The 27,831-nt window shown below is 43.9% G+C and overlaps 1 long non-coding RNA gene and 1 pseudogene across 1 annotated transcript in view; one reads left to right on the top strand and one right to left on the bottom strand.

Moving 5' to 3' along the window:
• Window positions 1–27,831, bottom strand: part of LOC141570672 (uncharacterized) — a 135,192-nt gene that overhangs the window by 100,572 nt on the left and 6,789 nt on the right. The gene's annotated exons all lie outside the window — the stretch shown is intronic.
• LOC109445474 (peptidyl-prolyl cis-trans isomerase D) lies at window positions 423–27,112 on the top strand (annotated as a pseudogene).

Below are 27,831 nucleotides of genomic sequence, written 5' to 3'. Positions count from 1 at the left end.
TACGTTTATAATATTATATACAAAATTGCACATACATAGGTTAAGATTTAACTATGCTTTTCTTCTTCCAGAACTTTCGATAAAACATAATTAGATGTGTCAGAAGCATATTTCCTCGGTTGTTTTTAATACAAATAAAGTGTGAGGTGTTGTTACCTTTCCAGATGCCTCAACTCTGAAGAAGCAGGGTTTTTTTCTGGTTAAAACTATCACCTTTGCCTGATTCGTGACCAGATATTTACCGAACACAGTTTTCTAGACGTATGTTTTTCGCAGGAACCATAAGCCATGCAGCTGAGCAGGTAGACAAGCTAAAGGTTAATTATTTAATCCATCAGAGCCTCGGCCTCGCATGCGCAGACTGTTCCTGTGAGTGGGAGCCAGGGGCAGACTCAGGCTGGCCTGTCTGAGGGGTACGAGGAATGGCGCGTGGGCCGGCTCAGGCAGAATCAGACAAAGGCCCTGCCGGCAAGTGCAGTTACCTGCTGACAGTAATACCAGTAATGAAAACCAGTTGGAGCATATACAGTCCCAGGCTTCTCATCGGGGCTCCTTGCTTCAGAGCCAGACAGGCCAGGTGCTAACCTGAATGGGGGCGGCTCAGCGCTCCCAGCCCTCCTTCTAGGCTGCCCATCGCCCATATCCATACCATGTGCCCCACTGTTCTCGCTGGCTGGCAAGTCTTGGTTCCTGCCATTTCTCCTTCCCGATCCCTCTGTGTTTGTTCAGGTCCCAGCCCAGAGGTCACAAGCCAGCAGCCAAGGGGCTGGATCCTGCCCACAGGAAGGCTTTGCTCACCAAGCTAAGAGCTTTATCTGCTCATTGTCTTGTACTTGGCCACGTTTCTGAGGGCCTGATGCTGCACCTGCCAGGGATCACACCTCCGTGGGCCCTCTCACAGGACTTTATTCCCTGTGCTCCATAGTCTTTCAGTCAATGTGCTTTGCTTCCTTCCTGGCAAGTGAGCTCCTGAAGACATAGATGTCAGGTATTTTCACATCTGACCATCCCATGGAGAAGGTGGGTGGGAAGACAGGACGCGAGAGGAAAACAGTGGTAAAGAACCAGCTCATTTCTTTTCATAATGTCCTTCAAGACATACAAAAGAGATGCGTCCTACTCATCCTACGGGTAGGGTGCTGAGGCCCACAGACCCTGATGAAATCAACCTCAGACCATCTGTGGGTGGGGCCTGGATCTGAGCCTAGATTTGTCATTCAGAGCCCTTTCTAATAAGTTGCCTGGTCTTCCTTTGACCGATCTAGAAATTTCCCTAGATAAAGCAAAAGAATTATTTCTTCTATTTGGATAAAGGGAGAAAACAAACAAGTTAAAACTTCCCTTCCTGTCTTTCACAGTGGAGATAAATAAGTGGAGCAAACTTGCCAAATTAGGCCACTTTCATCAGCAAACCTCCACTTTTCTTTGTGTGTTGCTATTAGGCCTACAGGAAGAGTGCAGAGGTTTCTGGGTGCCTCCTTGGGGCCGCGAGCCCTTGCTGAGTGCCGAGCGTGCTCAGCGTGTGGCTCAAGATTCCCGATAAACGAAGCCACTTGGTGACGTTCTAAGCTGTACAATGCAAACCTATTTTGCTTGGCAGGAAAAGTCTGCTCTTTTCTACCTTATTTTCATCGTGCTAAGAACATTTTAAGCACGTTACCCGTATACCCGTATACCTATCCCTTCCCCCAGTGAAATGGAGGTGGTGCAGCAGAACCAGTGGGGCTTCCTGCCAGCTCTGCTTGTAAAGACTGGGCTCATTTGAATCGTGTCTAGTAAAATGAAGACCTATGCAGTTTCTTGAACTGAATTCAACATGTGGAGACGGATGTATTTGGGAAGGGCAGGGTCTGTGTTAAGAGTGAGGGGAATTAAGGTGCAACTGAACTGTTTACTCTCCAGTGGGCAGGGCCAGAGCAGTCAGGCCCTGCTGCTGAGTGGGAAAACGCTATGCCCTTGGGGTGGTTTAAGGCCTCCACCAACACCCTGACACGGAAAGGGGCAGTTGGTGCCAAGACCTCACTCTTAGCTGCCAGGTCAAACCAGGCCTCATTCTAGATGAGGCCAGGACCAGCGGTAGAGCTAGCATCAGAATGTCTGCTAATTCTTAGAGTGGTGTTTCTCAGGCCCACAGCACTCAGTCAAGCCACAGCATAGCACGAAGGTGACCTGGGAATTCACCTGAGTTCCAAAGGGTGAGGCCCTGAATTCCACAAAATTCCAAAGTCATTAAAATAACTTTGGATAACCTCTCAATCCTCCAAGCTCAAGACACTCCTGACCTTTGACCATATCTGCATTTGGGGTGACACATTCTCTCCTGACTGGTTCCTATTAGATAACGCTGTGTTCTAAATGACCTGATGAGCTGCCTGGGTGTTGGCTCAAGCGTAATGGATTTGAATTCGGTTCAAATGCATATATCTCTAGGAAGCCTCCCCCTTGGCTAGCTGGTAGGTGGCAAGCTCGTCAAATTTAATTATTTGAATAGATAATCCGTTAACATCCTTCAAAACTCAAAATGATATAAAAAGTGACCATTGAAAAGTCTAACCCCCTCTTCATCACCATCACTCCATCCATCCTATTCTCCATCCCCCAAAAGTAACTGTTTTGTTAGGTCTTCAAATATCCTTCCAGTGTTTATGCCAACACAAGCAAATATGAATACATACTCACTCTCTATCCTTTACATAAAATGTAGCAATCTATACTCTGTTGTATATTTTGCTGGTAATTATTCTTTATCAGTTTACTGAGAACTTCCTCACTCATATTTGTAGCTGTGTAGTGTTCATGTGGTTCCATCACTTCATTTAACTGGTCCCCTAAAGACAGTCCCTTAGATTGTTCATCCTTTGCTATTACAAAACAGGCTGCAATGGAAATTTTTGTATATATATCCTGTTATGTATATGCAAATACGTGTGTAGGAAAATTCCCAGAAGTGCAATTACTGGATCCAAGAGTCAATGCATTTGTAATTCGGAAGGATATATAACCCAATTGTCTTCCACACAGTGGGCCTGTCTGTGTCCTCACAATCGTTGTAGGAGAGTGCCTGTTTGTCAGGGGAAATATTTGAGGACAGACAGAATCCCTGTGCCAGGAGCAGCCCTGAAGACCCCAGTGAGAGGGAGGTGAAAGGTGGCAGACTGTTCCGTGCTATGCTAGTGGCACCCAGAAAGCACAGGAATGAGTCTCAGAGATGCCAAGTCTGCCCGAGTTACTCTGGGTCTCAGGGGGTGCTCTGTAGCATGTTCACCTTTGGGAGACCTTTTTCAGAACAGAACTTGAGCAACTGCTTAGACCCTTAGACGAAGAATTTAAAAAATGACTGGATGTCCTCAAGATCAACTTTTGAGCTTACGAGACTTTCAGTGTCGGTGGCTTGGACCCTGGTTAATGGTGGGAGGGCAGTGGGGCCACAGAGTGGAGAGTGCACTGGCCTGGGGGTCAGCATCTCTGAGTTGTAGGTCCTTCACCTGGACAATGAGGTAAATGATCCTTGCCCTGCCTCCCCCTCAGGGTAGTCCAGGGAATCAGATAATGTGGATGGCAGCCCCTCACAATCTGTCAAGTACTCTTCAATGATTGGGGTTGTTATTGCTGAAAAGCACTGTCCCATCAGAATGCTGAGAACTGTGGATCAGGCAAGGCAAGTGAATGAAAAGCAGCTTATAAGAAACCGAGTCACATGGGTCCTAGGGGGTAACCTGGGTCATTTATGGAGAATATGTGCCAGCCTGTTCCACACACTGAAGATAAGCACTGTGATTGGAAACTCTCTGACTCCTTCTCCAACACTTCTTGGTCTTTGACAAGTTTATCATGGACAGGAGGACATTCTGTTTCTTCGGGGTCAGAGACTGACTCATTTCCCTCTTCACTGCACTAAGCACGAAGGCCAAAGCCAGTCCCCTCTACCAAGAAACAACACATGGCTCTGAGATCTGTGTCCTTCTGGATTGGGGGTGGGGAAAATTTGTATGTCTATGAATATTCATTCACTACTCATTTAGGAGTGTTCTGTGTAAAAACCCTTTGAAAGCTGATGAGAATTGGCATAAAAGGATTTGATTAATTCCTGAGTCAGCTGGCCCCTACCCCAGAACACATGCAATGGTTGTCATAGAGAGCTGGTTTACAAAGAAAATGTGTCTGCAGATGTGTGGGCTTTGTGCTGCAGCCGCCTCCCACTCTCCAGCAAGAACAAAACACACTCTGGGACTGGGCTGCGTCCTGAAGAATTAATCCACGGATCCAAAAACCAAATTAAACTTCAGCTCCCTGAGGGAATATCCTCAACGTTCTCATCCTCTAAAATGTTGGGTCTGAGTATGGGGCACCTCTACCTGAAACTGACCCCTTTCGTTTCTGCTTATTCAGCTCCCACCCATCTGAGACAGGTCATCTCAGACTCCACTGCCTCCTGGTGAAGGCTTCCCTGACCACTCCAGCTCTCAGGGATGTTTCATTCTGCTGTCACTGAACTGCTTGTAGGTACCTCCCATTTGAGAATTAATTACATACCTGCCACCGGGTCATGTGTCCGTGCATTGTTTATATGTTCTTTCCCTCTTCACTCATTTTCATTCTAACCTATATCGAGCATATAACATATTCCTTGATTAAGTGCTGAAGATTCAAAGATAATGATAAAATAATAATAATAATGTAATAACACAACAACAACAACAATAACACTATTTACTGAGTTCTATATTCTATTTCCTGGGCAGGCTCTATCTCATTTAATTCTCACCACAACCCTTGGAAGGAAGGTTTATTATTATCCCTATTTTACAGATGAGAAAACTGAAGCTCAAAGAGACTAATTAATTTGCCTGAGGCTTCACCGTTAATATGTGGTGAAGTGATTATAAATCCTTGAGAAGTTCCTGGCTTTGTGAAAAGAGAAACCCCTCAAATTTTTTTTTTCCTGAAATGGTCTATGCCGTACACACAAATTGTGATTAGTTTGAGCTCTATGCAGGTCTTCTGAAGAATATCTGAATTCCTGCCACAGAAATGAAAGCTAAAATCAAGAAAGCAGAGGAGGTCCTACTAAAGTCACACAGATTGCCACAGGTCCATTACAAAGCCACAAACCCTGACAAACAACCTGCTACTTCGTAGATATACAACTAGCTGCTTCCCTTATTCATGGTTTCAGGCCCGTTTCACGTTTATAGCACCAGACAACCCCTCCCCCGAAAGAAAGCGGGATAACCTTATGTAGTAGACCTTGTTAAATCCTAATCAACAATCATTCACCTCGCTGTGCTGTTCCTAACAGAACCCACATTTTATTCACTTTCCCCCAAGGATCCATGCACTCCTAGGAAGGGCCTCAGCTTCTGGGAATTGGTTTACGATGCACACATGTGAACCAACGCTGGCCAATGAGACACAGAAAAAGACCACCAGGAAAGCTTCTGGCAATATTCGTACAGCTCTTAAAAAGAGATGAGAGAGCAAGAGTGCCTTTTTTCTGCCTCTGCACGTTGTTGACTATGTGTGAAACCGGAACTATAGCAGCCATCTTTAGACCATGGGAGCCAGACAAGTCAAAACACTATAGACGGAAAGAACCTGGGTCTCTGATGACATTGTCGAATAGCTAAATTAAGCAACCCTGGAGCTCTTTCTGCCAGGTTTTTTATTAAATGAGATCACAAATCCTCTTATTATTCAAGCTTTGTTGCATACCACCATGAGTATTCGTAAATGAAATGCCACTAGGCTCATTGCTAGCAATGGCTGTCCGCAGTGATACCCCCCTAGAAGTGAAGAGAAGGGCGACAAACACATTTTGCTACCGTGCATCTGTCCATAGTCTGCCCATGGTCTCCTCTTGCACCTGGCTCTGCCTACCAGCTCCCTTTCTCTGGTTTCCAGTCTAGGCCTCAGCCCCTGAGGATAAGGAGCAGACATCGGGTCACCTGAGCCTGACTTCTCTCCAGCTGCGAGTTGTGGGTCCTCCCTGAGGCTTCAGATGACTTGCCCCTTGCTCTTGGTGTCAGTCAGAAGGCATCAAGGTGAGAAGGCACTGGTGACAACGCTGAGAAAATTGTATAAATCTGAATCCAGGACTGAGCAGAGAAAATTTCACATCAATGGTGAGGAAGTCTTGAGGAAAAGAGAAATAACAAACTTTCTAACAGTAACTGTGCCAACAAACTCTGCTTGCAGAATTGCAGAAATAGGAATCAGGCATGGGAAGGGTGAGGAAGGCATGAAATTATAAAATTCATTTGTTTTGTAAAAGATGCCATTTACTGAGTACTTACTACATGTCAGTAAGATGCTAAGCAATTTATAGATGCAATCTCCTTCTGTCCTTACAACACCCTGTGAGGTAGAGATTTCACTGTCTCTATTTCAGAGAGGAGTATCAAGAAGATTACGTAAGTTTCCCAACCCTCTGCTGCTGGTAAGTGGCAGAGCCAGGGTTCAAACCACCTTCATCCGACTCAAAAGCTCATGTGCCACAGACTACAACAATGTACTGCCTCCTTCATTCGTTTGTTCATTCATTCACTGTTGCAATAATAATTTACTGACCAAGAACCCTGAGCCAGCCAAGACTTGTGTCACACATTGAAGACTGTGTGACACATTAAAGATACAGAGATAAGACAGTCTTTGTCCTTATGGAGCTTACAGGCCAGCAGTTACACAGCCACCCCCAGGCATTATGGAGCACCCATTCAGCCCAGTGGCAGACAGGCCAGAGAAGGAGTCCTGGAGGAGACAATGCCTCCTTAATTTTAAACAATAGATAACAGTAGCTAAGGTGGAGAGGTGCACAGAAGGAGCCATGCTACAGAGAGGACAAAATAGCAAAAGGGAGCCTGGAAGAGACTTGAAAGAGCTATCAGCTGGAGGTGATTTTGTCCCTCAGGAGACATTTGGGAATGCCTGGAGACAATTTTACTTGTCACAATGAGGGAAAAGGGACTGAGGTGCTACTGTCATTGAGAGGGTAGAGGCCAGGGATATTGCTGAACATCCTACAGGGCAGGCACAGCCCCACAATGAAGAGTTATCTGGCCTAATTATCCTACTGAAAAGCAGGTTGGGAAACGCTGCTTTAGATACATAATCTAGCCCAACCCTTCATTTTGCAGATAAGGCTGAGGCCCTAAGTGTTTAAGTAATTTGGAATCTAAGGAGCCCAGGGTAGACAGACTCACTGGTGGGACCCTAGCACTAGAAGAGTGTGGTGGTTCCAGCTCTGGAGCAAGAACACCTGGGCTTGAATTCCATGTCTGCCTCTCAGTATTGTGCAACTTTGGGCGAGTCACTGAACATCTGTGAGGATAATGACAGCACCTATGACATAGGGTGGTTGTTCCAATTATCTATTGCTGAATGCAAACCTCCCAGAACGTAGTGGCCTAAGTCAGTCATTTTAGTTTGCTCACAAGATTGTGGGTCAGGAATTTAAGTGGGCTCAGTTGGGCAGTACTCGAATCCATGTGGTGTCACCTGGGGTGGATGGATCCAAGACGGCTTATTCTCTCACATGTCTGGTGCCTTGTCAGGAAGAGCTCAAGGCTAAGCTCAGCCCTTTTCCTTTTCCTGTCCATGGAGTTTCAGGCCCCTCTCTGTCATTTCACCAGCAGAGTAGTCAAACTTCTTACATGGCGTCTAGCTTCTCCTAGAGCGACCATCCAAGAGCAAGTTCCAAAAGGCAGTTCATAAGTGGCACATCATCACTTCCACCATATTCCATTGGTCAAAGCAGCCATAGAGCCCATCCAGATACAAAGGGAGGGGCTACATACCTCAATTCTCAATGGGAATTCATTCAACAGTCATGAATTCACCTTAGGCTATGGGAATTAAATGTGATAATACATATAAAACACTTAGAACAGCCCCAGCATGAAGCAAGCACCGTACAAATGTTTGCTATGGTTGTTATCACCTTACTAGTAGTAGTACATTCAAAAGCCTCGTTAGCAAGATCAGAGAAGCAAGGCCTCCCTCCACCGCCCTTCCAAATAAAGGGGTAGTTCGTGTCAGAAAGAAGAAGCTGTAACCCTGACCTGATACCTCAGCCCAGTGTGACAACCTTGGCCATGACCAGCCCATGACCTGATGTGGCTCCAGAGTGTGACTGGCAGGTAAGTGTGAGGGCTGTGCCCTTGCCTGGGGCCAGCACAGAACACCAGCCAGTTCATCATCTGCTGCCCTGACTCACCACAGGCTTGTGCTGAGCACATCTGGCTGTGATCACCTCCTTTGCAAGACATTTTTGCTCCATGGCTTCCAGGTAAAGCCTTCAAGAGAAAGGAAGATTGCCTTTTCCAATGATGTCTGTTGTTCTTTTTGGTAAAATATTTTCTCTCTCTTTCTTCCTTCCCATCGAGATGAATCTATGGAGAGTTGAGCATGCAGGGATGCACTCATTAATTCTCACATTTAACAAACACTTGGAATAATTAAGTACTTATTATACTGCGTATCAGGCACTGAGCTAAACCCTGGGAGTACACACTGAACAAGACAGACATGAAGCTAATACTTTAATGGAGGAGCCAGATAATAAATAAACACACAAAGTAGTAAACAAGTGAAACACAGATTCTGATCACTGCTCTAAACGAAGCAATGTGATGTGATAGAAGGGACCTGGAGGACTGACTCCCTGTCACTCAGATGGGTAGTTCGGGCAGGGTTCTTTGAGGAGGTGATATTAGCGCTTAGGCCTAAGGAATGAGAGCAAGCCAGCCTCTTCAAAATCTCAAGAAGAGAATTCTAAGCAACATGGACACCAAAGGCAAGGACACTGAGATGAGAAAGGACTTACTATGTCCCAGGTCCAAGGTTGAGTGTAGAGAGGTGAAAGTGTTTGGGATAAAGTTAAGTCTAGGCGGGGATCAGATCCTGCAGGACAAACTAGCCTGGAAACCCAACTGAAATCTAAACTAAAAAGGGAACTTATTGATTCAACTGAAAAGTAGAGGTGTGACAGGGGCTGACACTGGGCTCCAACAGACTCGACAGGACTTGATTTTCTCCACCTCTCAGCCTCCTTTGTTCTGAGTGGACTTTAAGTCAGGAAGCCTCTCCCCATGGATGGATTCCCGCAGCTCCAGTTTTACATCTTTACAGCCAGCAATTCCTAATGTTCTAGCAAAAGACCTGGGCTTCAGTCTTATCAGATCAACTCAGGATACGTGTTCATCTCTGAGCCAATCACTGTGACATAGGAAAAGAACATGCTGATTGTCCACGCTGGTGTCACATGCTGACCCTCTGACACAGGGAGTGGAGTGGAGTTAGGCGGCCCAGGCCTCTTGCAGTAAGAATCTGGGAGGGAGTGATTCCCCAGAGAAAAATGGGGAAGCAGCTATCAGAAGAAGAAGCATGGATGCTGGGCAGGCATGGGGGTGGGGTGGGGGAGGCATCCACAAGGCAGGGATACAGAGTTGGGGTATGGTAAGGAGTTGGGGTTTTTTGCTAAGAGCACTGGGGAGCCATCAAAGAGTTTTAAGCAGGAGAGTAATCTGCTGACATCTGATCTGATAACAGTTCAAAAAGGTTCCTTTGCTGGGTAGAGAAAGGATTGCAGAGATCAAGGCTTGGAAGGATTGAAATCAGGGGCTATTACAGAATGATAGGCAGGAGAGGTTGGTGCCTTGCCTTGGGTGTTGGGTGACAGCACTGAGAGTCAGAGAAACGTGGACAGATTTGAGATTCTCTGTGGAAGAGTTGGCATCTATTGTTGATGGAGTAGAGGTGGGGAAATAAGTGAAAGAAGTCAAGCATGATTCCCAGGGTTCTGGCTTGATCACCTGGGTGAATCATGATGCCATTTACCAAGAGGGGAAAGCCATGGGAGGTGGGAAGGCAGGACAAGTCAGGAGGGAAAACACCACGAGTTCAATTGTGATTGTGTTCAGTTGGAGATTCCTGTGGGATTATCAAGTGGAGCTGTTGAGTAGGTGGTTGGATGAACTACCTGGAATACAGAACAGTCTGTGCCGGAATTATAAACCCAGGAATCATCAGCACAGAGATATTATTTTAATGTGAAAGACTGATTGAGATCACCCAGGGGAGTATGTTGATAGAGAAAAGGAGGAGGGCATTCATACTACTTGCCCAACAAATTTTCCACTCTCCCCAAACTGGTTTACTTCGGTTCTAGGCAAATATGTGCTCGCCCACCCCGAATGTGTGCATGCGCGCCAGCCATTCCTTCCGCAATGACTTCTGTTCTCTCCCCTGTACCCCTGAACAAGGACCAGCTCAAATCCACCCTCCCCAGCAATCCTTGCCTCATTAGCTCCATTGCAAATGTCAGCCTCTTTGTCTCCTATAACTTTCATTGTCTGTTCACCATACATTTGGCATTCACAAAACATTGTGCTGTGTATGTCATTGTCATGCGGGGTGGCCTGCGGGGGTCTCTGCTCCTGCTCCCCACATAAGAACGCAGGACATGGTGAGGCCAAAAAGGAACACCCACGGAGCCATAGGTAGGGGAGTCATACCACTATAGTCTCACTGGAGGCTGGAGTCACACGACGTGCGACCTGCTGTCCGCTTTTCTGCCAACCGACCAATGACTCTCCTCGACTCAACAACCAGCACAGCCGCGGCAGCTATATCGGGGGCCAATTGGCTGTCTACAGCTGACGGCCAACTAGCCACAACCAATGGCCATCTACTACCCGAGTCAGCACCCCCCCGCGTGAGGCCGAGAGCCTGGAAACTGCTCTCTGGGGCTCTGTCCCCACAGTCATATGTCCACCAAATCGATTTGAAGCTCTTAGAAGGCAGCCTGCAAGCTTTTGTACTCCCAACACCTGGCAGATTGCCCAAAAAAGAGTTAGAACAAAGTTCTATTAATCAATGACAACATTGACTCATACTTTCTTTCGGTAGTTATTGTTCCAGTGGCTGGGAATTCATCTCCAACTCCTACACTGGGCCAGAGACTCAGCAAGGGTGCTCCAATCAGCCTGCTGACAGTGAGGCAGCAATTGTCCAACGCTTTAAAACAGTTATGGCAAATAAATGCTTGTAGCAAGTAAAGAGGATATAACTCAATCCATATTGAAAAGAACCAGATGAAAGTGGCTTCCCACAGAGGGAAAGCAAAGGATTAAAATGAACACCTATGAACCACTTCAACTATTTCTGCATCTATTCCTGAATAATATTCCACTTTATCGAAACACATCTCAGTGTGTTTGTGCCCATTTAACACTCCCTCCCCCTTTCCCAGCCCAGGTTTCATTAACTTACAGTCTATAGTCATTCCAAAATGTTTCCAGGTGGATAAACTGGATTCCTAAGCTTCAGATGTCTCAGTCAGCACCGGGAATTCTGAAGAGCCCCCTTTTTCAATTTGTTCTGGTTGAACTCTGAAAGACATCCTCACCCCGACTCTTCCCCCAAACTACCCCTAAGTTCTCCGGCTGTATTTCTCTCAACTTAGAATCCCAATAGTCTCCAGATCTTTCAAATGCTCTCCATCTGGGCTCCCCTTGCGCGGCTACCCATAACAGAGTTCTCCAATTAGGCAAATCACCCTTTGATTCCCCAATTCTCTTTAAAGTTACAGCAAGCACACCCACAAGTATGTGAACTCCGATGGCTATGACAATACTGAATACAACTGAGCAGGTCTGATTCAGTTTTCCAAAGACAACTTTTGCTGCTGATTGAGTCATAGCTGCCTGTTTTCCAGAGGTCAGATGATTTTCCCTTTTGATTCATGACTCATGAATTCACCTCAAAACTAGTATAACTTGAGTTCACCAGTTCAGTGTAACCGATCATTTTTGCCTCCGGGACCTTCAGCTGCACTTGGCAGCTAAGGCTCAGGTCGTAGACGCTGTACAGTAGAAAATGACCTATCTTGGAACAGGTTGTCTGAATTGACCACTTAAAATTGCTGTGTGATCTCCAGCTAGTCTGAGACTGTTTCCTTGTGCAAAAAAATGAAGGTTAAAAACACTTAGAAGTACAGGCATACTTTGGAGATATTGTGAGTTTGGTTCCAGACCACAGCAATAAAATGAGTATTACAATACAGGAAGGTGTCATCGTTTTGCTGGTGGAGGATCTTGCCTTCAATTTGAAAAAAGGCACAGCATGTGTGAAGCACAGTTAAGTGAAGTTCAATAAAATGAGATACGCTTATGTTGTTGTGAGGATAAAATGAGACAGCATAAGGAAAGGGCCTGGAATCAAATGTTGCATCTACCATGTTTCCCTGAAAATAAGACCGGGTCTGTGGGGGCGGAGCCCCAGAGAGTAGTTTCCAGGCTCTCAGCCTCACATAGACAGGTGCTGGCTCAGGTAGTAAATGGCCAACTGTGATTGCATGGCCATCAGCTGTGGCTAGTTGGCCGTCAGCTGTAACCAGTGAGCCATTGGCCACAATATAACTGCTGTGGCTACGCTAGCAGAGGGAGAGAGGGAGAGAAGAGAAAGAATGGGGGCTAGCAAGAAGATGGCGGCTGGGCTGGCAAGTGTGGATGGCGGTTTGCAGACAGTGTGGATCCAGCCTCCAGTGAAAGTATAGTGCCGCCAGAGAGAATATAGTGGTATGACTCCCCTACCTATGGCTCCTTGTGTGTTCCTTTTTGGCCTCACCATATCCTGCATTCTTGTATGGGGAGCGGGAGCAGAAACCCCGCAGGCCGTCCCGCATGACAAATGGCACAGCGAGCAGGGTCTCCCGCACGACAGGGTCTTACATTAATTTTTGCTCCAAAAGACACATTAGAGCTTATTATGTTCAGGGGATGTCATCCTGAAAAATCATGCTAGGGCTTATTTTCCGGTTAGGTCTTAGTTTCGGGGAAACACGGTAAGTAGGGGCTCAGCAAATGTTAGGTAGAACATTTGGCCAAATATTGGCCAAATATTGACAATTTCATATGGTTCGACCTGCCATTAGTCTTCTACTCAAGTGTCGAGATCAGTGTCCATGTGGCTGAAATATTGAGTACAGAGGAGTGGAACCTTAGACGTGGAACCATCAAAGAATTAAGGAATGCCGGCACGCTGCTTGGCACTTTCAATGCTGAGAGATTTTCTTGACTCTGAGCTGGTTAGTTAAGCAAAGCTAACTGAAGGCCTAGACCAGGGGTGTCCAAACTGCGGCCCGCGGGCCAACTGCAGCCTGCAATCCATTGTTAATTGGCCCGCAGCAAATTCCAAAAATATATTTAGTTTACTTAAATAAACCAGGTGAGGCAATACGTACTTCACCTGAGTGAGTGGCCCAGCTGTTTGTGTATTTGACCGCATATGGCCCTTGGTGAAAACCGTTGAAAAAAGTTTGGACACCCCTGGCCTAGAATAACAATTTGGTTAGGAGTCTAGATTCTGGGAAGAGATTTCCTGAGATCAAACTCCAGCTCTGCCACTCACCAGCTTTGTGCCCTTGAGCAAGTTTGTTAAAGGGTTTGTTTTTTCCTCCATGACATGGGATAATTAACACAGCGTTGTTGTTAGGACCAAAAAAATTAACGTATATAAAGTTCTTAGAACACTGAAGTGTTAGCTGTCATTAACTTGATTGAAAATAGGTGGTGTGCCCTACATACGACTCAGACAGAAATCAGAACCCCAGCAACAGAAAGTCAGTCTCTCCCTCTTGAGCAGCCCGAATATAGCCGCTGGGACACCCCTGGAGAAGAAGCTCAAGGATAGTGGATGTCACCACCCAGGAGAGCGCAGTGAGGAATCTCCCAGCCAGCGGCATTGCAGCCTTCCTTCTGGTGCTCCAAGGGACGGGCAGAGAACTTCAGTGACCCAGAGCAAAAGTGATTCACGCACACCCTGCAGAACCCAACGGAAAAGACATGACAGGAGATGAAAAGGAAGTGGCTACAACTACCACACACCCACAGGAAGCATACACTGCTCCTTCTGGTAGGAAATTAGAGCATTATTTGAATTCACCATTTATTTAGAAATTCAGATTCATTAGGACAAAGACATTGTAAGGAAAATGATAATAACGTCCTACGGGTTTTCCCATAACCACTTTTATTATGTTATTTGACCACACACACACACACACACACACACACACACACTCACACACACTCACACACACAAAAACCTTTGAGTCAGGTAGTCAAAACTAGCATTCTATTTAAAGACAAGGAACTGACGTGTCAGGGAGCTTAAATGATGTACTCAGGCCTACCTGGCCAGTGGGTGATGGAGCTGGGATTTGAGCCCCTTAAAGGCAGAACCATGTTTATCTTTTTCTTCCCAGTACCAGGCACCAACCTCACATTTATTGAGCAATTGAATTAACAAACGGGCTGTACCTAGAAAACAGACTCATGTTCTCGGGCTAACCCAGGTTCTCGGGCTGATGGCTCTGACGCTCATACTTTGTAGAGTCCTAAACCTGTAGTTGGGCAGTGAGTCAGAGGTATCTAAAGGAGACAAAGGGAAAGGGTTTCAACAGTTCGTGCTAGAACAGATTAAGTATAGTACATATAATCAGCATAAAGCTGCCCTTCTCCACAATTCTAACAACAAGTGAGACTGTCCTGCCATACCTCTCAGGCTGCCATTTATAATCCATTTGCCCATCTGCAAAATGAGGGATACGAAGTCTGCCTTATAAGGTGATTTTGAGGTATTCTTCCATATGTATATCTACAGAGGTGTATCATTGCAAAGTAAATACACCATTTCATTTGCCCCACATCTCATGAGGGGCAGGTCTGGACGGAGCACCTAAAAATCTCAAGAGGGAGTTTCAGCTGCTGCGTAGTCACGAGGTGCTCTGAGTCCCCTTCCAAACACGTCTGCAAGTCAAACTGTCTCATCTGTCCCCCCAAGCTAAGCCCTCCAACCCCAGCAACCCCCAAGTCTTCTCTGACGTGGACATCGGAGGCGAGCAAGTTGGTCATATTGTCTTAGAATTGTTTGCAGATATGGTACCCAAAACTGCAGAAAATTTTCATGTATTGTGTACAGGAGAAAAAAGCATTGGGCACACCACTGGGAAACCTCTCCATTTCAAAGGATACCCATTCCATTGAATTATTTAAAAATTTATGACTTGGGGTGGGGACTTCTTAAATCAGAATGGGACAGGTGAAGAAGGTATTTATGGTGAAAAATTTGAAGATAAAAATTTCAATTATAAGCATGACCAGGAGGGTTTATTAAGGATGACAAATGCAGGCTGCAGTACAAATGATTCTCAGTTCTTGATTACAACAGTTCCAACTCGTCATCTGGATGGGAAACATGTGGTATTTGGGCAAGTAATTAAAGGAATGAGTGTGGTAAGAATGCTGGAAAACGTAGAAGTGAAAGGTGAAAAAACAGCCAAATTGTACATTATAGCAAAATGTGGAGAATTGAAGGAAGGGGAGGATGGGGAATATTCCCAAAAGATGGTTCTGGTGACAGTCACCCAGATTTCCCAGAGGATGCAGATATAAATTTAAAAGATGTAGATAAAATATTATCAATAACAGAAGGCTTAAAAAAACATTGGAAATACTTTTCTCAAATCCCAGAACTGGGAGATGGCCATTTAAAAATACACAAAAGTTTTAAGATATGTGGAAGGTTCAAAGGCTGTTACTGAGAAAGCAGATAGATTCAAAGCTGCAAGCTCTAGCTTTAAGCTGCATGCTGAATATTGGTGCTTATAAACTGAAGATGTCAGATTGACAGAAAGCAACTGCCAGTTGTTTGGAGGCTCTTGAAATAGACCCATCAGGTACCAAAGCATTATACCAAAGAGCTCAAGGATGGCAAGGATTAAAAAAATACAATCAAAAGGCAGCCAGATGGCTCAGTTGGTTAGAGCACAAGCTCTTAACAACAAGGTTGCCGGTCCAATTCCCGCATGGGATGGTGGACTGTGTCCCCTGTAACTAAAGATTGAAAATGGCGACTGGACTTGGAGCTTAGCTGTGCCCTCCACAACTAGTTTGAAGGACAATGTCTTGGAGCTGATGGGCCCTGGAGAAACACACAACATTTCCCAATAAAATTTGTAAAAAAAAAAAAAAAAGAATTCGATCAAGCATTGGTTGATCTTAAGAAAGCTCAGGAGACAGCACCAGGAAACAAAGCTATTCAGGCAGCATTGCTGAAAGTCAAACAAAAGATAAAAGTACAGGAAGATAAAGAGAAGGCAGCGTTCGTAAAAATATTTGCTAAAAGGTAATTCAGTTTTGCTTAGTATTATGCATTGATTGTATGAAGTCAATAAGAAAATGGAAGGGGTTTTGTCTGTTTTATATAATCCCTAAAGTGTATCCTTTGATATTTCAGTTCCCTATTGTTTCCAGTTTAGGAAAACTGATATGGGTTCATGCTTAATAAAAGTGTTATAAAACAAAATATAAAAAATCTCAAAAGGATCTTTAAGTGAACATCTCTTCTTCTTGAACCTTTGAAGAAAAGCAGGGAAATACAAGGCTGGGACTTAAGCAGCCTCAGGCTTTGCTCTGGGCTTTCCTTTCATGTAAAGAATGTTCCTCCTCCATTCTGATTCAGGGGAGATTTTAATTCTAAGTGTCCAAGCCCCCCTTCTCTTTCAAAGAGTTTTTTGGGACCTGAGCTTTTGGAAGGCTGAAGAGGAGAGGGTGGTTCTCCAAATGGAGCGTGCTCAATGATGGACTGGGGCGTCTGGAGCATCAGTGGGCCTCGTACTTCCTGCTGTTAACTGGTGCTCGCTCAATGGCTGAGGAGACAAACAAAGGAATGCCATGGTGACACAACCTCTACAGGGTCTCCTGGTGCTGGTGACAGAGGATGCTTGTTCCCAAGAGACAGATACGAAGGTTTGACAATTAAGTTTGAGAACCCTTCCTAGCAAAAGTGCTATATATCTCATTGCTGAATATCATTACGGTCACCTTTGAAGTACTCCCTTGGGAAGCTATGCACTGACGCCAGCACCTAATCCACCCTTCAAAGCAATTTGGAACTCTTTCTGGAATAGCCATCAGAGCTGTCATTGTATTACCCTTGATGTCCTGAATGTCATCAAAATGTCTTCCTTTCAATATTTCCTTTATCTTCAGGTAAAGAAAGAAGTCATTGAGGGCCACATCAGGTGAGTCGGGAGGGTGTTCCAATACAGTTATTTGTTTACTGGCTAAAAACTCCCTCACAGACAGTGCCATGTGAGCTGGTGCATTGTCGTGATGCAAGAGCCATGAATTATTGGCGAAAAGTTCAGGTCGTTTTCATCTAACTTTTTCACGCAGCCTTTTCAGCACTTCCAAATAGTAACCTTGGTTAACTCTTTGCCCAGTTGGTACAAATTCATAATGAATAATCCCTCTTATATATAAAATAAGTTAGCAACATTGTTGCAACAAGTTCGCAAACTTAATTGTCAGACCTCGTATTTGCAGGTTTTATTTGCTGTCTCTATAGTCAATGATTTTTTATCTGCCCATGATGAGTAGAGAAAGTTCTCAGGGTATGAATTAATGTAACTTATCTTTGCTCTCTTGAATACTTTAGAATTTCCTCTTTATCTTTCTAAATGTTGCCCACAATGTGGAGTAGAATGTATGTTTGTGTGTTTTCTTCATTCTGCAACTTTAGACAATTTTATTCTTTAATTTCTTCCTCTCTTTGTTTTCTCCTTGTGAAAGTCTCATTAGGAAGCTGTTGGAATTACTGAATCTCTTTTCCAAGTCTGTTAACTCTCCTCTTATATTTTTATCTCTTTGTCCTTTTGCACTATGTTCTGGGTCAATTTTTGAGGTCAATCTTCAAGCTCATAAATATGCTTTCATTTGTGTCACTTATGTTCTTCATTAGAGAAATATTTTTTTTTTTAGAGGAATATTTTTAGTAATAAAGCCAACATGAAGAAAATTGTAAAAACTTGCAGAAGGTCATAATTATCAAAATAAATGAAGAGACTTACCATGTTCTTGAATAGGAAGACCCAGTAACATAGAATTGACAATTCTTGAATTAACCTATAAATCCAAACCAATCCTAGTAAAAAACCCCTAAGAGAATGGTGTTTAATAGACATTTAAAGTTCACTGGGATATGTTTTAAGAATGAAGAGTTTTATCTCCTCATCTGCACATTGAAGCTCCACTAAATTGATAGTAAAGGAACTACAACAACAAAAAGAAAGTATAAACCTATAAAAGATAAAAAGAATAAAGAAAACAAAAACAGATAAGAGAATTCAATGCAATTTTAGAAGACAGAACCAGATCGACGACAGGTGAGTGATTTAGCACAGCAGAGGAAGCAATGATCTAAGTAACCTGGAGGGGCATGATGACTAATAATTGAGCCAAATCACCCCAATGGAAAACTTGATATGTTCAGCTTTGGAGACAGCAGGTACAATGAAGGGCTGAGTCCAGCTGAGGAGCCAAAAATAGACGTTGTTGAAAATTTATTGTGGAGCAGTCATAGCTTTCCCTTACCTCACACAGTCAGGCTCCTAATTTTCCAGGGACACCCCAATGGGCAGCAGAGGAGAGGACCATGGAAGTCTGCACAAGAAATGGTTGAACTACACAGTTACCTTTGCCCAAACTGTCCTCCATATGCTGACAGGCACATTAAGAATATCAGAAGATTCTTTTTTGGCCCTAAAGAAAAAACTTCCAGTTTTTTGTTCCCTCCCTCCCTCCCTCCCTCCCTCCCTCCCTCCCTCCCTCCCTTCCTTCTTTCCTTCCTCCCTTCCTACTTATGAACTCCCTCCTACATGGAGCCCTCAGGTCAACAAGTCCTGTCTACTCACTCAGAACTTCCAAAGAATATTTTAGAGGCTCACTGTGAAGTATGAACAGAGTACCAAGACTTCCAGACAATTGAGGAAAACCTTTACCATGAAAGAGAAAGACCAACACAAGAATAAAGGAAAACAGAAACTATCAAAAAAAATGAAAAGACAACCTACTGAATGGGGGAAGATATTCACCAATGATACATCTGATAAGGGGTTAATATCCAAAATTTATAAAGAATTCATACAAATCAATACGAAAAAAAAAACACAAATAATACAATTTAAAAATGGGCAGAGGACCTGAATAGACATTCCTCCAAACAGGACATAAACATGGCCAATAGACATATGAAAAGATGTTCAACATCACTAATCATTAGAGAAATGCAAATAAAAACCAAAATGAGATACCACCTCACTCCTGTCAGAATGGCTATCATCAATAAATCAACAAACAACAAGAATTGGTGAGTATGTGGAGAAAAGGGTATCTTTATACATTGTTGGTGGGATTGGAAATTGGTGCAGTCACTATGGAAAACAGTTTGGAGTTTCCTCAAAAAATTAAAATTAGAGCTACCTTATGACCCAGCAACTCTACTTCTGGCTTTTATCCGAAAAACTCCAAAACACTAATTTGAAAATATATATGCACCCCTATTGTCGTGTGGGGCGGCCTGCGGGGCCTCTGGTCCCGCTCCCCACATAAGAACGCAGGATATGGTGAGGCCAAAAAGGAACACCCATGGAGCCATAGGTAGGGGAGTCATACCACTATATTCTCTCTGGCAGTGGGCCAAGACACATGCAGTAGTAGCCACACGATCCGCAGTCCGCCATTCACTTCTCTGCCTGCCAACCAACCAACAAATCAACACAGCCCAGCAGTTACATCAGTAGCCAATTGGCCAACTGGTTACAGCCGATGGCCAACCAATCACAGTTGATGGTCATTCACCACCCGAGCCAGCACCTCCCCACACGAGGCCGAGAGCCTGGAAACTGCTCTCTGGGACTCAGTCCCCACACCTATGTTCACTGCAGCACTATTTACAATCGTTAAGATATGGAAGCAATCTAAGTGCCCATCAATAGATGACTGGAAAAAGAAGAGATGATATATATATATATATATATATATATATATATATATATATATATATATAATGGAATATTACTGAGCCATAAAAAAGAATGAAATCTTATAATTTGCTATATAATATGGAGTGACCTAGAGTGTAATATGCTAAGCGAAATAAGTCAGACAGAGAAAGACAAATACCATATGATCCCACTTAAATGTGGAATCTAAAGAACAAAACAAACAAACAAAAAACCAAATACCAGAAACAGACTCATAAATACAGAGAACAAACGGAGGTTACCAGATGGGAGGGGTCTTGGGGGACTGGGTGAAAAAGGTGAAGGGATTAAGAAGTACAAATTGGTAGTTACAAAACTGTAACAGGGATGTAAAGCACAGCATAGGAAACACAGTCAATAATATTATAATAACTATGTATGGTGCCAGGTAGGTACTAGACTAATCGGGGGGAATCACTTTGTAAATTACATAAATGTTTAACCACTATGCTGTGCACCTGAAACTAATATAAAATAATATTGAATGTCAACTATAATTGAAAAATAAAAAAAAAGAAATCTAGAGGAAACAAATAGATGAGAAAATAAGATTTAATAATCTACAATCCTAGGGAAATAAGTGAAGTTACTATATCCTTATAGCCAGAAAATAAGTTATGTAAAAGAATAAGAGGTCATCAGGAATAAGAAATAAAAATTTTCTTCTGGACATAAAAATTTAACCAAATTAAAACATTTATTAGCAAGTTTAGAGAATAAAGTCAAGGAAATCTAAGAACTAGCAAAAGGTCATAGCACTAAAAATTAGGCAGGAAAAAAAAAGTAATGTCAAGGATGAATCCAAGAGACCCACCATCCAACCATAATGATTTCTTTAAAAAGCAAAGAGATAAAATAAGTGGTGGGAAATATGAAAGTAATATGGCAAAATTTTTTCACAGTAAAACAAACATCTCCAGAAAGAAAATGTCTTCTTTATGTCCCCCAAAATGGATGAAATAAGACCTATATAAAAGCACATAAATTGTGAGATGTCAGAGTTCTGGGAGAAAAGAGAAGATCCTAATGGTTTCCAAAGAAGGGGAGGAGGGGAATGTTATTTACAAGGAAACAGCCATCAGGCAGGAACAGGATTAAACAGCTACAATGAACGTTAGAAATCAATAAGACAATGCCTTCAAATATTTGAAGGAAAATTAAGTTTCAACCTAGACTTTAAGTCCAGCCAAATTATGACTCCAGGGAGTGGACAGAATAAAGACATTTTCAGAAGGAAAAGAACTCTAAACTACAACCCTTGTTTCTCCTTTTAAAAAGCAACTGGAGGACTTTCAATTATCTTAACGGCAGCCCTCCCATTAAGGTCAACCAAAACAGTTGTATGGAAAAGAATATATTATGTATATATATTTATATAGTAGTATATATTTAAATATGTTAAATATATACTATATTAAAATCTGTAATTAAATATATTTAAATGTATGTTTAGGTTTATAAACATAAACATATATATTTATGTTTTAATTTTTCTTAACAGCATCAAAGAGCTGGTAAGATAGTGAGGATTACCATGCCAAATTTTGGGAAACTATGAGAAGCAAGCACTCAAAGCTGCTTTTGCCCCCATCAGGAAGAAACAACTGCAATATGGAGCTGTGGTATTTGGCAGCCTCATCGAGCAAAACAAATAAAAGGGCCTGCCAAGTAAAGAGTCTAATAAATACTCACACACTAAGCTGACATCCCGAAGGGCTTTACTTTTAGAACAGTTTCCCAAACCTGTCTGCACATGAGAATTACTGGAGAGCTTTTAACAATTACAAAGCACAGGCCACCCGCAAAGACCAATTAAATCATAGTCTCTGGGGTGGGACATAAGCATCAGTATATTTTGAAACTCCCCAGGGGATTCCAAGGTACAGCTGACTTTGGGAACCACTGCTGTGAGAGAGTGAATAGGAAGTAACAGTGTTCTCACACGGGTGACTCAGGGAATCTCTTCTGGGACTTCAATTAAGGTGGTCCCAGAGTGTCAGAAGCAAATGAAAATGCTCTATGGAGGTATATGTTTTCATCCGAGGCCTCAAATGATCTCTACAAATAAAATTTCAAATGCAATGTCAAGCATATGATCTCTATGAGTGAGAACCAGTGTTGGGGGGGAAGGGGGAGGAGACAACAAAACCAAACCTACAAAGACATATAACTAGATATATCATGCAATTTCTTCTAACACCCTTGGTTCAATATGGAAATTTTTCTAAGGAAAATTGCAAGCCAAATTGAAAGAGGGAAAATACTCCTTCTTGAATATGATATGAAATAACTTCAAGGCAATCTCACAGAACTTTAAGGCAATATGACATTTTTTAAATTGATTCCTGGACTGTAGAGAAACTGAAAAAATGGGGATAACAAAAATAGCATCCCTATATATTATAAGTTGTAAGAACTACCAAAAAAAATGCACGGGGAGTAATATTTCTAGAAGCATTGAATTAAAAAAAAATCCTGCTTGCCCCAGTTGTTTTTTTTTTTTTTTTTTCTTCAAATCTTTTTTTTTTTTTTTTTTTACAGGACTTTATTGAGGGACAGCATGCACTTCCAGGACCTTTTTTCTCCAAGTCAAGTTGTTGTCCTTTCAATCTTAGTTGTGGAGGGCGCAGCCCAGCCCCAGGTCCAGCCGCCGTTGCTAGTTGCATGGGGCACAGCCCACCATCCCTTGCAGGAGTCGAACCGGCAACCTTGTGGTTGAGAGGACACACTCCAACCAACTGAGCCATCCGGGAGCTCAGCGGCAGCTCAGCTCTAGGTGCCATGCTCAACTCTTGTTGCAGGGGGCGCTGCCCACCATCCCCCGCGGGAGTCGAGGAACCGAACCGGCAACCCTGTGGCTGAGAGCCCGCTGGCCCATGTGGGAATCGAACCGGCAGCCCCCGGAGTCAGGAGCACAGAGCTCTAACCTCCTGAGCCACCGGGCCGGCCCGCCCCAGTTGTTTTTAAGCCACAATAGTAAGATCCTTTTTTTTTTCTCTTTGTCGGATAGAAAGCAGATCAACATAATCAAACTGAAGGCAATAGACAAAATGAGAATAGAGTTTTTACAGTATCTTGGGAAACCTACTTGGGTATTTGAGACCTTGAGGAGCATGGAGTCTAAATCTTGACCTCTGTCTCCCACCTCAGAGTCATTTCCATCTCTCCCCATCATTTATACAAAGACGTATTGGATGTCCACTTTTTGCCAGGTGTTAGACCCTGGGGATGTGACAACCTCAAGTTGCAGTTAGCAGAGGGAATGGAAGAGATGGAGCCGACAGGCAATTACAACTCACAAGTCAAATGCCAGTCTGAAGGTGTGCAGAGTGGGGGGAGGGAGCCTGGAGCTCGGAGGCCTCCCTAACACATCCGGTGTCTCCCCAAAGGTGAAAAACCATAGGAAACAGAATAGCAACAAAATCTAACGGCATTTTCATGTGTGATAGCAAAGTAAATACCCTGTTAAGATCCCTCAGACAGGAAAGAGTGAAGGTGGACTTGGGAAGGTAACTAAAGCACCTGGAGACATGCTGTGTTCACAACTGGTAGGAGGTCCTCAGCAGACCAGCCCCGACCACTGCTGCAGGCCCTTCCTCTCCTCACCTGGCCCGGGGTCTCTACGCCTATCTGCACCAGCGCCCTGGTGCTGCCCTCACCCCTGTCCTGCTGCCCCCGGGGAGGATACTGTAGCTCTGTCCACGGCTCTGCTCTGCTGGAGACACCCCTGCCCACCACCCCCTACTGCTCCCACCACTCAGCCCTCAAGGGGGGAACACTTCGTTCCCCCTGGTGTTTTCCATGCCCAGCCCAGGCCTTCCCTTCATTCTCCACACACAACAAATGTCTGGGTAGGACCATTTAAAGAATCTGCACACACAAATCAGAGATAATGAACTGCAAGTACAATTCAAGGAACAGCTTCCAACAAGTGCCAAGACTCCGATCTTCCCTCACGGTCCCTATGTGCCTTTCCCTCTCAGTGCCCACCTGTTGCCATTGTGACCAGGAAGTGCCCCAGGTCGCCTCAGAGCCCAGGAAGACAGTGTTTTCTCTTATTTCACCTCTGAGTGCCCTAAGGAAGGGATGACCGGAAGTCCTGGTTCACACCTTACATTCCAGCATCATTAGTCGTAGTTCCCCATTTCACTCCTCCACCGGCTCCAATGTGGATGTTAAGTTACACAGTCACTTGCCAAGGACAACCTGCTCTAGGAAGACTGACAGTGACAACACCCATTCCTTTCAGGGAAATCCCATCCCCCGCACCAAGGGACCGATGTGGTCCTGTGGGACCTATAATAGTTGGACACCAGTTGTTTTCAAGTAGGACAGTCACCAAAGTCTGGCTCGTTTGGTCTTACATAATATCATGTACGGGACATCAGCTGTCCAACCCAGGTTGCATTATGGCAAGATCAATACTGTCCCTTCGTCACATTTCCAGTAAGAGGTGAGTCCTCCACTAATTAGGAGCCCAAACAAAGTTCAAGTCCCTTGTTATACACCATTCAGACAATGAATTCACCTGTCACAGGATGGTTGGTACAGCGTGGTTCACCTCCAATGACAGGAACCCTATGTGTTAAACGATTAAGCAATTATAGCTGATACACAAGCAGCAAAATACACAAATTAACCTCCGGCCTAGCTACCAACTCTATTTGGAGAGGGAACAAACATCAGCTCAGAAATAAGACTCTTTCTGTCTGCAACATGTGGGTGTGTACGGCCGCGTCCTAAGGCTATCTGATAAATGAGCTTAGGCTACTTACAGTGGAACTGATGCAAATCAGATCACTAAGGAAATTGGGCCTTGGCTCTTCCCATTCACCCTCAAACCCAATCAGATAGAATTAGGATGTGAGATAGGTGGGAACTGTAAAAGCACAGGCCCAGGTGCCCAGCTGCTGTGGGGTCCGTTCGCCATGTTTTTTTCTATTCACTTCTCATTTCAATGTTTATATTGCAACTGTTGATTCTGCTCCTGCTTGCAAAGCCTCCTGCATGTGAGACAATTATTGCACAAAGGAACATCAGTTATGTCTGGGCTGCCCGAGTGCCTCGCAGGCTGTGTGTGGCCAAGTTTTCAAGACAACCCCACACTCAGCTCATGCCAGGTTTGAAATCTGCAATGCCAGCCTAGAGTGGTACCCCGTGGGCGTGAAACACTCCAACTTTCCCCATATGTCTAAATCTATATGGAGTTTCTTGTTTTCTAAATCGAGTCAGAAAATGTAGACCTGGGTTCCAATTTTCACGTTTCTTCTAAATAAGCTCACATCTACTAATAACCTCAGTATCCCCAACTGGAAAATACAATGGTCTGGGAAGCCACTGACATCCCTTCCTGCTCTGACATTCTTTGGGACTGCACTTCTGGTGTCAGTTGCCATCTGGTTGTTGGACCTCAGAAAACATTCTCTCTGGGCCTCAGTTTCATCATTTGTAAAAGTGGTACCAATCCAATAAGCACCTCACGAGGAGGCTGTGGGTTTTAAGTGGGTCAGTGTACACAGAAACATGCAGCAAATGAGTCTATACCGTAGGAACTCAATAAATGTTAGTTTGCACTGTCTCCCCGGTTCTCCATCTATGAAAGCTGAATGATATTTGCCAGTCAATCCTGTGAAAATTTAAATGAGCTTTTTGAAAAGTGATGGAAAATGCTTGGAATTAAGAAAAGCATATGCAAATGACAGGAATTATTATAATGCAAAAATGGACTAAAATCCAAGTTTAAGACAGCAGCAACAGATTTGATATGCCCGATTAATTCATTAAATAAACTGAAACCATAGAAACATATACTTAAACCCCTGGATTGACCTCAGAAGAGATTGAAAGAGGGAAGGCAAAAGAGGAATCTCAGCTGGTTCCTGGGCCCAGAACCCAGGCCACGTGGCATGAGGCAGGCTGGGGGCGGGTCAATGGTGACAAAGTGACGTTGGAGAAGGGGGAGCTGCCAACAGGGAGCAGCTGGGAACAAAGGTGACAACAACTGAAGCAGAGGGGTTATTTCAGAACTGTTCACTATGGCTTACAGAGCGCTTTGGCTCTTGTTAATTAATACAAGAGTACCAACCGAGCTAGAGGGAATTTCCCTTCCCCTGTTATGAAAAAGGATGTGCCTTCTTTGCCTAGGAGGGGTATCACCACATATAATAGCGTGCCTTTTTCAGCTTATAGGTCTAACAGAGACCCAGCACTCAGACCCTTAGGCAGTGGGTCTTCTCATTGGGGCCCAGAGGGAAGCAGGAGCCATGGGCTGCTCAAAGAAATAAAGCTTTTAGGCAAGAATCTGGGCTTGGCTGCAGGTGATTTTTTCTAACATTTCATTATGAAAAAATCTCAAAAATACACCACAGTTGAAAGCACTTTTCAATAAACAGTAGCATAATCCCTCCTGGATTTTGTCATGATCATTTTACTGCATCACATCTATCTATCCCTCTATTCATCCATACTCCATCGTAATTGGGGTGCATTTCAAAGTAAAATAAAAGCCTCAATACCAGCACCCATATTAGTAACTAGAGCTCAATATCTGTTTACAGATCTTTCGTTCTGATATATAATTTAAATACTATGAAATTCACAAATGCTAAGTCTACGGGTGATGTGTTTTGACAAATGCATGGACCTGTGTAACCCAAATCCTATCAAAATAGAGAACATCCAATCACCCCAAGGTTGGCTTACAGGTTTGCCACATGACCTGGGACAAGAGCTGTTTGTTTAATTTGGATCCCGCCTGATTTTCGGGCATCAGTAAAATTATCAAAAACTACTCCATTGGGGTGGGGACGGGAGTGTTTTGTTTTGTTTCCCAAAGGAATAACTATAGCGGTAGCTGTTTTGAATGCCAGGTCTTGAAGGCACTACTTCTGCTCACATGGGCCTGTTCAGCACTGTCCATCATTCCTACCGTGATGGGGCATGAAAGGCAGGAGGAGAAAACGCGTTTGCCCACAGCTTCTCTTTTTCTAAGCACAGATGACAGAAACAAGAAAAAGTTGTGGCAAAAGTTAGAAGTGATCAAGTAAAATTCCTCTGGGCCCCCAGTCTTCCATTTTGACTCCCTTCCCCGTAGTCTTTCCCTTCTTCTGTGTCAGGTTGCCAATGGCTTCCTCCTTTCTGACCTCCTCACTGGAAGCAACGCAGGAAGGGGACCAGGAAAGGAAGGACATGCGAGAGGACAGAGCCCAGGGAAGCTCAGCACAGTGAAGCCAAGGGAAACCCAGGAGTAAAGAAGTGAGAACCATGACAAGAGACTTTGGCGTGAGTTGATACTGATTGAACATAAAAATGGAATCAAGAAACAATCATTGAAAAGCAAATTTATAGATTCTTCAAAACTCTATAAATGGGAAGAGAAGAACAAAAATGCAGTTTGGTCAGTTAAGATTGATACTAATTAGAAAGTCATCTTGTTCTCTAATTCCAACAGACTCTAAAACTGGTCTCTAATCACTGCCACCCGCCGCGCTCACCCCGGGTCCATCCCAGCTACCATCCCCTGGACTCCTCATGCCCCATTTTGCTCCATCTAGTTCAGTCATTCTAATGACAGCCAGAGGGTACTTCTTAAAACATGAATTCAGTCATGTTTTCTTAAATTTTTCAACCATTTCCACATGTACTTAGAATAAAATCCAAAATCCAAAATCCTTATCATGACTTTAAAAACCCCGAATCACCTAGCCTCTGCCAACTCCCCAACCTTATATCACATTACTTTCCCTCCTTCTACTGAGCACAGGACACCAAGGCCTACTTTATTTTCTAGAGGTACCAGGAAACTGCCCCAAGATCCTGACTCTTGCTGTTACTGCTTCCTGGAGAACTCTCCCTCCTTTCCTCCCACTTCTTCCTGTTCATTAAAAAGAACTCAGAGTACTCTGTTAATGCTTCCTCTAGATCTAAATTAGGTTCCCCATGTTCCC

Source organism: Rhinolophus sinicus, linkage group LG03 (genome assembly GCF_036562045.2).
Source record: "Rhinolophus sinicus isolate RSC01 linkage group LG03, ASM3656204v1, whole genome shotgun sequence".
Lineage (NCBI taxonomy): Eukaryota > Metazoa > Chordata > Mammalia > Chiroptera > Rhinolophidae > Rhinolophus > Rhinolophus sinicus.
Note: the sequence above shows the minus strand (reverse complement) of the source record. Positions and strands in the feature narration are given on the sequence as shown.